General features: G+C 39.3%; 1 protein-coding gene across 1 annotated transcript in view; it reads right to left on the bottom strand.

The window, feature by feature from the left end:
* Window positions 1-8,948, bottom strand: part of LOC136835169 (mucin-2) — an 85,807-nt gene extending 76,859 nt beyond the window's left edge. The window contains exon 1 of the mRNA XM_067098378.1: window positions 8,706-8,948. The gene's annotated coding sequence lies outside the window, so the exon portion shown is untranslated. The remainder of the gene's footprint in view (window positions 1-8,705) is intronic.
* Window positions 8,949-9,564: the final 616 nt, after the last annotated feature.

Below are 9,564 nucleotides of genomic sequence, written 5' to 3'. Positions count from 1 at the left end.
GTATTATTATTATTATTATTATTATTATTATTATTATTATATTATTATTATCTTGCTTTTTGAAGCCGCCACCCTCGGTAGCGAGAACCTCCCAAGATGCCAGAAGAGGAGTTTGGTCATGAGGCGCCGCCTTCACCTGCTGACGTCGAAAGTGACCTCGCCCTTTCGAGAGGCGTCCTCGGAACAAAACACGGCACCAGCTCCTCTCTTTAACTTGCCAAACCACGTCCAGCTGGCGAGATGCGCGATCGATTCTGGTACGAACTGGAACGGGAGTTAAATTCCACACCTCGGGATAAGCCCAAAATGGTACATGGATCCGTCAGATAATTACGACGACCGGACTCTTCGTGGGAGACGCCGCCCCTTCGTCGGGAGTAGCTGGCCCTTCGAAGGAGACGCAGCCACTCGTTCGGGAGTAACTGGCCATTCGAAGCAGACACTGCCCTTCGTCGGGAGTACCTGGCCCTTTGAAGGAGAAGCCGCCCTTCGTTGGGAATACTTGAACCTTCAAAGGAGACGCCGCCCACTCGTCGGGAGTAACTGGCCCTTCGAAGGGGATGTTGCCCCTTCGCCGAGAGCAACTTGCCCTTCGAAGAAGATGCCGCCTCTCGTCGGGAGTAACCGGCCCTTCGAAGCAGAGGCCACCCCTTCGTCGGAAGTACTGGTCTTTCGAAAGAGACGCCGATTCTTGTCGGAAGTAACTTGCCCTTCGAAGCAGATGCTATCCCTTCGTCGAGAGTACCTGTCCCTTCGAAGCAGACGCTGTCCCTTAGTCGGGAGTACTGGCCCTCAGAAGGAGATGCCGCTCTCCGTCGAGAGTAACTGACCCTCTAGAAGGAAACGCCGCCCTCTCGTCGGGAGTAATTGGCCTTTCTAACTCCCTGCGATGCGCCATACAAGAAAGTGTTGGCCCTAACCCCGTATTCTGACCGGCCCCCCTTCCCCAGCCCATATCCCGAGCCGTCCAAGAACAAGGTGAACATCCGTCTAGAACTGGTAAGATCGAAGTCTACTTTCTATTCGTATGGTGTTTCTCTCTTCGTTTGCTTAAAGGCCTATACTCCTGGATTGCAAAATCGCCCGCGCTCATTCGATTACCTTGCGCCCGAATGCATCGATAATTCACTGAATGGCAGAATGAATGCATGAATGGTTGTATTAATAAATGATGCAATAAAAGTATAAGAACAAAGTAATACGTCAATAATTACTTAAGCACACGAATACGTGTAATAATTAAACGGTATCTGATTAAAACAATGAATTATTATTAAACGAATAATCATGGGAAAAAGCTAGCTATCATCCCAAATTTTAGTACACAATACATACAGAACAACAAAATCGTTCCTTTAGGGTTTCTTTTGAGGAACCTGAGTCTCACTGCCCTCAAATTTTGCCGTACAGTATATCCATGAGTAAAATCTCAAATTTTGCCAAACAGTATCAATAAGTAAAATCTACCTTTAATTGTTTTAATTAAATTAGTAACCGATGGGACAAGCGGCATAATGCCCTATCTAGACAAATCCAGAATAGAAAACTGGTAGGGAATAGGAAACTGACCCAGAGGGAGGCAAAAAAAAAAAAAAAAAAAAAAAAAAAAATATATACATAAATATATATATATATATATATATATATATATATATATATATATATATATATATATATATAGTTAAAAACTTATGAACAAAGTCTTTGGAAACATACCTAAAAGTCATCATTTGAATAGAAGACAGAAATTCAGTGCCGCTGAAAGAAACATGCTCATAACTACATACCTCCGCCGCCTTGTCACATAAATCTAGATCAGCATTGCAGTGCGGATCCAACAATAACTTTTTCTATAAATCTGAGGACAGGAAAAATAAACATAGGTCCGACTTCGCTGTCACAGGTAAACACTACAATACCGAGGTTTCAAGAACCTATCATTCAAAACATGTCGACGAATTATTATCGTCTGATAACAGGACACGAATAGGACCCGTACCTTTCCCTACCTGTTACGAGAATCATTTCAAAAGCCAGCTAACCCCCCGCCCCCCAACCAATCCCCTACACCACTTTATGAAAACGAGCATGAAAAAAGCAGGGCTTTTTTGTGCTACAAAATGCTACAGTCGCTTGGCTACTATTTTCTAAAAATTCACTAGTACACCATATGATAAGTAAGACGTCATGACTGATTTAGTGTGTTATTACTCTATAAAAAGCATATTATTATTATTATTATTTGCACACAATACGGAAAAAACAGAAATTAATACCGACTGGCTGAGCAAAACTGCCAACGAACTTCAAATAAACACCACTTACAGAATTCTAAACCTTAAACACCACTTACAGAATTCTAAACCTTCAATAATTGATCAATTTAACATGACAAAGAATGACCTTCAACTTCAAATGGATTATTCAAGTATGAGAAATAAATAAAATCCTCCGGTAATAGCATGTCATTTTAGAGCTCAAGAGGTGCGTCATACTTTAGGTAATTGTCTCATCTTTCATAGGAAACCAATAACTATTACGACACAGCTAATGGGCTCCTTGTTTTGAAAGGAATACTTGATGCGTCATATACTTCGTGGGTTCATAAACCGTTAAGGGATATTTGCTTGTCTGGCGTATACCTGGCATTGCAAAGATTAGGATTTAATTTTTATGTTACATTCATAAAGAATAGAATAGAAAATAGGATTTAGGCCAATGGCCAAGCGCTGGGACCTATGAGGTTGTTCAGCGCTGAACCGGAAACTGACAATAATTGAAAGGTGTAACAGGAGGAAAACCTCGCAGTAGCACTATGAATCAATTGTTTACAGAGGGTGGAAAGGAAGATGGAAGAAACAGAATATGAACGGAGGTACAGTAAAAGGAATGAAAGGGGTTGCAGCTTGGGGTCGAAGGGACGCTGCAAAGAGCCTTTGGCTACAGCGCCCAGCATGAGGTGCACAGACGACACTACCCCCTACGGGAATTACATTCATAAAACCTTTGCTTCATAAGTATTCCAGTTTTTAGGGTTATGCTGTGTCTACGCTTCTGTTAGTAAATCTTATACTTACCTAAACTATTCACTTATCGAAATGTTAATCCCACAGCTATAGAGATATACGTGTGCCTATAGCACACACGTAAATATTCACACAGATTCTTCTTCTCTTTTCCAGTGCCGCCTTCTTTTGCTCCTCTGTCTACGCACGGAAGCTATACTTGAGACTCGAATACTTATAACATAAACATAAACATTGCTACAGCTTCTTTTTTTTCCAGTGCCTCCTCCTTTATCTACGCATGGATTCACCCTTCCCCCAATTTCTCAACCACTCAGTCATCATCCAAGGAGTTGATCACTTCCCGTTCCTGACGTGGATGAGAGGGCATCTGCAGCAGCTTCGGTCACGGATGCTTATGACAAAGCAAACAAAATGATTACTGCCTTTCCGCCAATAAGCCGTTTCCTGTGATAGGCGCGACGCGATAGCATTTAGTACGAACCAAAGTTCATACTACATCCGGGAAGCTTTCAAAGGTTGAAGACATATCTAGGTAACTTTGAAGATTTATTGCCAAACTATGATAACTTCCAAGAATTAATGCTTAAACCAGGAAGCTTAAAAGATTTAATCTTACGCCCTTGTAGTTTTCGAGAGCTACAAGGGTGTAAGATTAAATCTTTTAAGCTTCCTGGTTTAAGCATTAACTCTTGAAAGTTAATGCTTAAACCAGAGCTACTGCTAAACAAATGCTAGCTTCCAAAAGTTGAAGAAAGTGCCAGTGAGTTAAGGCTAAGTCTTGGCTCCTAAAAGTTGATGCTCAATTCGGACAGATTCCAGAAGTAAACGTAGATAGCACAAGTTATAGTTAGAGACAAGATGCTTCCATAACACAATGCCAGTTATTTCTACCAAAATACTATGTATATATTCTTACGTAAGAAATAAAAATGTTAATATAGGTAAAAAAAAAAAAGGGAGCAAAGGGGAAAAATTACATGTCCAGCAACTAACATTAAGCAAAGCTGAACATATAACCATCAAATAAGTAATATGTATAATAATTAAACAAATAACCAAACAAGGGGCCTCAAATCCACGAATGGGGCGGAACATCAGTACAACGGGTATGGTACTCCCCATGGTTTGAGGGCACTGTTTATATAAGGTCACCGTACACCAAAGGGCACATAAATGTTCAAGACACGCACGGACATATATCTACATACAGTATATATATATATGTGTATATACAGTATATGTATATATATGTATATATATATATAGAAATGGATGTTTGTATGTGTGTCTGTGTGTTCCGGAATAACTCTGAAAAGCATTGAGCAATTTCAACCAAACTTGGTATACATATGACTCACTACCTCGAAAAGAATACTGTGGGGTAAGACATCACTAGCACCAACGGGCACCAGAGGGTGGGGGTGGGAGGAGAGCTTCCCTGAAACAGGGATGGTTCTGTCCGTACACTTAGTAACTAAATAAACTCTACGAATTTATCATACCTCATTTCGGTATACATATGACTTTCTATCTGGAAAAGAATAGTGTGGGGGGGGGTACGGCATCATTGGCACCAAAGGAGCTGGGGGTGGGAAGGGGGTAACATGTAAATATAACCGAAAACGACAGATATTAACGTCTAATCCTTAGTTTTTGAGGTTGCTGAGATGAATAGCCACACTCCTGATGTCCTTTAAGTCCAAGTTCAGCCCCGGTAGGAAGGGAGGGGTGAGAAGAGTTGAAAAATAAGATGTCAAAAATAACAGATATTAGTGTCTAATCCATAGTTTTTGAGGTCGCTGAGATGAATAGTCACACTCCCGATGCCCTTTAAGTCCAAGTCCAGCCCCCGACAGAAATGGGGGTGAGAGGGGGTGAAATACAAAATGTCAAAAATGTTGGGCAATGTAAATGAAGCAACTATCTTAACAGAGAGAGAGAGAGAGAGAGAGAGAGTTTATTGGTTGTCATTCAGAGCTGTCCCAGGCAGCGCCGGGTAGGTAAATGAATGACTGCTTAGATCAACAGAGGTACAGCAGCTTTTCAGGAGAGAGGCCTTAGTCGCTTCCAATCCAGGGTTGGATAGCAAAACTCTCTCTCTCTCTTCCCCCGCCACCAACTTTCACAATCCTGTCAACTCGTTAATATCACATTTAAGATCCGTGACGGAAAATGGGAGGCTGACAGGGCTAGGCTTCGAGAGCTACGAATTATGTGGGTGGGAATAATCACATAGATAACAAAGAGAGAGAGAGAGAGAGAGAGAGAGAGAGAGAAACTATAACAATGTATATAATTGCAATAGGGGCACATTGCTAAAACGCACTGTCATAAGTAATAATAATAATAATAATAATAATAATAATAATAATAATAATAATAATAATACTAGTGGTGAAACATATAAACAGAAAATCAGAAGGACGGAGTAGCATTAATTGTACCAAACATTCTCCTAATGAAAAAAAAAAGTAATTTTTGCCACATCAGTTCTTGAAATAATTACAAAAACAATGACAACGGTGTTGTTAGCAATAACAGAAAAATAATAATAATAATAATAATAATAATAAAATAATAATAATAATAATAATAATAATAATAATAATAATATATGAAGGGAGCAAAACCTCTTTTACGCGTGTTCTGTTAAAAAGAACGGCAGTATCAATGGAACTGATTGTATACAATGTCTTTTCAAGTCTTCTAGCTATTCTCTTTTCTTCAAGGCTAATACCTGCCAAGCGCTGGCCGATGTATATGTTTAATATTATTATTATTATTATTATTATAAAAATAACAATAATAATAATAATAAACATATACATCGGAAACAAAGCATATCAGGAAATACACACCCACATTACCAGCATACACACACACAGCCAGTTACTAAACTTCTGTAAGGACAAATCTCTTGACGATAAGGCCGTGAAGAGAAAGTAGTGTGTTTTGCCTAAGTCTAAAACCTAGAAATCACTATCTTGAAGTCTGCAAGGATCAGGGAACGAGACCACAAGACTATGATCTTTTTCCGAGGTCAAGAAATAATGCATCCGGAGCATAGAGCTCTCTCTCTCTCTCTCTCTCTCTCTCTCTCTCTCTCTCTGGCTGTGCTTTATATGAAAAGTTGAACGTGATCTCCGCGAGATAAATGAAGACTGTTTACAAGCGTTTTGCTGATGTGTTGGCAATTACTGGGTAGAATAAGGGATCAATTAATGCACGCATACATTCTCTCTCTCTCTCTCTCTCTAAATATATATATATATATATATACATATATATATATAATATATATATATATATATATATATATATATATATATATATATATATATATACCTATATATATATTGTAGATATATGTATTGTAGATATATATATCTATTCATATACACAAAAATGTGCCCCACAAAACCAATACTAATCCTGAAAGCCATTTAAAAAAAATTCCATGCAAACCCGCCATTAATACTGGAAACACTTTTCCAGTAGCTAGCTTAGGTTAAATGTAAAATCTACCCAGCTGTGCAAATGTTCCAACAACGATAGAAATGAACTGACAAGAGCATATTCACAGTTTTCAGAAAACGCCCTGTTTGCCAGAACTAAGCACGCACGATTGCGTTTTGAAATAATAATGGAGTTTTGTAATTTCGTAATGGCCACATTCTTTTGGTTGGTTAATGAAAAGAGAACTCGCTCTCGTACATTATGTCGGTTTCGCGTTAATTGGCGTAATGAATAAATGATCTCTATTGCAAAAGGTCTGAGAGCGTGCGGTTTTCTCATTAAAAAGTATTTTTTTTTTATAAAATCCGCTTCTCATTTGTTCAAAAAATCATTCAAATGTTACATAACGAAAGAAATGAAAGAAAATAATAAAAACATGATTTACTGTTAGCGACATCGCTGCCCGTGACAGCTTAACAAAAAAAAAAAAAAATTATTTCATAAAAGGAAGAGAGATGCGTCACATTTAAACGGAAATCAAATTGCTAATTTTAATAACCAAGAACCCGGAGAGAGAGAGAGAGGAGAGAGAGAGAGAGAGAGAGAGAGAGAGAGAAACAGCAGCGTTTGCCAGTCACAGTATAAACTACTAGAACAAAACAAAGTTTTTTTTTCTTTTGGTCACACTTGTGCCCCCAGCCAGCTCACGAAGGATGCTTCAGTTACATTGATAAATGGGGCGGCCAAAGATCAGGGTCAGTCTACTTAGTACAAATTACACTGGATTCACTACGCTCATCATGCAGCCAGGGGGCACACAACACAATGGACGTCATTCAAATCCTTTTTACTCTTTTTTTCTGCTGTTGTAAAAAAGCCCAGGACGGACACAGCTGCTTAAAAGTTCGCCACTGCATGATGAGTGTTTTAATGGCGATAATACAGCTGCTGTCACTTGCAGAAGAGGTGGGTTAAATGATTAGAGAAATACAGAGGAAAGCAGAGAAGTTCATATTCTGGGAATGATTGCAGGAAGGGCTCACATTGGCAAGGTCTGTGGTTTAATTCCGTTGGTTAATCTTGCTGTGAATGGGTATCAGAGTTGGTTGGGGCCAAGAAACAGGGCATGGGACGAGCAACTTATCCCTGAAGGTTTATGGTATCACTTCGCTCTAACGGGAGAAAGCGCGTGGTGAAATTGCCATTTTTCTACAAATCAGCTGTCTCAAAAAACACGAGAACCCGTCTTAATAGAAAGTTGTATTATATCTAAGAATATATGCAAGTACATATGTATATATAAGCCTATAAATATGCCAAACAGAGCCTTTTTAAGTGACTTACGTCTTCAAAGGAAATGTTCCATGTCTCCTTGTGAAGCAACAGTTGTGAGCAGCTCTCGAAAGCACAGATTTAATGGAAGGGAAACATGCAAGTGTGGCACAAATATCAAATACAGGACAAAAAACTTGACCTTTATAAGCTGGACTGACTGGGTAAAAATAAATAAATATCAAAGGTTTCTGTATTTTATAGATATTTGATAACTAGCTGTACACAAGGCAATGTAGGCCTAAGTCACTCTAGTATAATTCGTTGGGTAAGCAGTAATGAATATGTCAATAAAGGGTAACTCAATAAGAATAACCACAATTTATATATTCAGAGAGAGAGAGAGAGAGAGAGAGAGAGAGAGAGAGAGAGAGAGAGAGAGAGAGAGAGAGCTAGGGGCAAGGTTAGATATAGAAGCAACTAGAGGAAGCAATTGCACAGAGTGGAAAACGACTGGTTTATTCCCACAAGACCGCTGTCATACAACAATATCCTTTAGAAATAGAAAAAAAGTTATCAAATTCATGAATGAAATCACACCAGTCCGGAAACTCTACACAAAATGCTAATTGCGCAACGAAAATGTCAAACCACAGCCTTAAAAATTCCCGCATTGCAAAATTGAATGGCAGGTAGAGAGAAAGAAATATTTAATGAAAAAAATAATAATTCGGTCTAGCGAAGGCATAAAGCGATGTCGATAACAGTAGGATATAAATTCAATGCTGGTGCTGTTTACAACTAGACTCACTGTACATGTGTAGCAACGCTTTGTGCCACTTACATATATATATTTTATTACCGATGAACCAGAGAAGAAACGAACACAAAACAGAAAGATCAGAACAAAAAAGACTAGTTGCAAAATAAAAAGTATTATCCCTTTACCTTTCGAAATTAAAAGCACTTCGTAGAAATAGAAGCCACATTTGTCCCCTCAACACCGAAAACTCCCACAACTGAAGGTTGTAAACTGAAATTGTAATCAGAACGGTGGTGTCCTTTTTCACCTTTCAAATTCGATTGTTAGTGCGCTCGTCCCACATCACACTGTATATTCAGTCACAAATGAACTTTACACGAGGTGGTGCCATCGTGGTCTGTCCACAACGTTAGCCGTTGACTCAACTGACGGAATCGGATGAGCGCTTGTCGAATACACCCGCCTTCGCTTACGCTCGCTGAGTGGGTCATCTACTTCATCCCTCACTCCGACCCCCGATAAGGTCACTCACTCACTCATTTTTTTGTACTCATTCTTGTACTCTGATGCTACCTTCTTACCAATACTGAATTTATTATAAAATAACTTCACACACTATGAAATGGACAAAATCACGATATCAATTCAGAAAAGCACGGGTAAGTCTACTGAGCATTCGTGCGTCAACGAAACACTTTCTCATAATTCGTGTTATTTTCATATCGAAACTACCCATCACCTACGATCACTTTACGCAAAATAAATGAAGGCAATTGAATTGGAGACGTACTAACACAAAGCAGTAAGGAATCACGTGCAAAACACGAGTTTGCCTACCTGAACATTTTGCGTCACCGGAACAGGTAAACGTCATCACCATGGTAACACGATCCGACGCAAAATAGCCTTACGTGTGAGTCACCTTCTTTCCAAGCAACACTGAGTGGAATTCCTTCCATTGCACGAGATCCGACTCGTTAATGACGCGCTGTTGGATCCCCAAAACAAAGACACGTTTCCTGTTGCTGTTTCTTTTTTCGTCTT

The sequence above is a fragment of the Macrobrachium rosenbergii genome, chromosome 55, assembly GCF_040412425.1.
Source record: "Macrobrachium rosenbergii isolate ZJJX-2024 chromosome 55, ASM4041242v1, whole genome shotgun sequence".
Taxonomy (NCBI): domain Eukaryota; kingdom Metazoa; phylum Arthropoda; class Malacostraca; order Decapoda; family Palaemonidae; genus Macrobrachium; species Macrobrachium rosenbergii.
The sequence above is the reverse complement of the archived record's forward strand: the minus strand, read 5'-3'. Positions and strand labels throughout refer to the sequence as shown.